Genomic DNA, 1,012 nt, shown 5'->3' with positions numbered 1-1,012 from the left:
GGGTCGTCTTCGTTGGGTACGCTTCCTTGAGTCTCCTGAGTCTCTCCTTGTCTTCCTGGTTCCTCGAGTTCCCCGTGTCTCCTGAGTTCCCCGTGCCTCCCTCCTTGTTTATGTAAGTTTTGCTGCCCCGTCAGCTTGTTTATTTTGTACTTTTCATTTATCATTAAAAACCTATTTTTGTTTATCTGCCGAGTTGAGTCCCTGTTCTGCACTCTGGGTTCGCTCCGACCACAAATCCTAACACAGCAGTGGCAGACGCGATAACCGCAGGATCTGCAGCAGCGGCAGAAGCAGGAACCAGAAGAGGAGCAGCAGCAGCAGCAGCTGGTGCGGTGATCACAGGAGCGGCCAAAGCAGGAACCAGAAGAGGAGCAGCAGCGGCTGATGTGGTGACCTCAGAAGGAGTGGCAGCGGCGGCTGATGCAGGAGTCACCGGAGGAGCAGCAGTGGCAGTGGACGCAGGAACCAAAGGAGCAGTAGCAGCTGACATGGTGACCTCAGGAGGAGCGGCAGCTGACACAAGAGTCACTGGAGGCGCAGGAGTAGCCACTGACAAAAGAACAACTGAGGATGTGGGACCCTCCAGGGACGTGGACTCATCAGGGGTTGCAGGAGCTTTAAAAACTACAGAGACTGTGGTAGGCCTGGAAGCTACCACTGGGGCTGCAGCAGTGAAGACCACTGGTGGCGGAGCAGGAGGTTCAGTGGGTTCAACCTTGTTGGAATGCATGTGAACCTCCGGGGGGTCAATCTCAGCCTTCTTCCTCTGGGGGTAGGCAAGGATCTCCCAGTCAGCGGGCGTACAGAAGAACTCCTCAGGACAGCATGTCCAGGTTCTCAGTATTTCATCAAAGATGGCTCTCCTGGTCCTGACCCTGTCTGTAGGAGTAGCACGGAGAAGGATTATTATACCACGAAAGTGTGGAAGAGACCTGATCCTCCAATGGTTGTAAATCTGGAGCCAGGTTCGCCATCTCAGGAGCAGGAAACATCGAGGGCGTGGAAACCGTCA

The 1,012-nt window shown here is 54.6% G+C and overlaps 1 protein-coding gene across 1 annotated transcript in view; it reads right to left on the bottom strand.

Annotated features, from left to right (window-relative positions):
- Positions 1-1,012, bottom strand: part of aldh1l1 (aldehyde dehydrogenase 1 family, member L1) — a 209,789-nt gene that overhangs the window by 36,818 nt on the left and 171,959 nt on the right. The window lies entirely within an intron of this gene.

The sequence above is a fragment of the Nematolebias whitei genome, chromosome 7 (assembly GCF_014905685.2).
Source record: "Nematolebias whitei isolate Nwh7 chromosome 7, NemWhi1, whole genome shotgun sequence".
Taxonomy (NCBI): domain Eukaryota; kingdom Metazoa; phylum Chordata; class Actinopteri; order Cyprinodontiformes; family Rivulidae; genus Nematolebias; species Nematolebias whitei.
The sequence above is the reverse complement of the archived record's forward strand: the minus strand, read 5'-3'. Positions and strand labels throughout refer to the sequence as shown.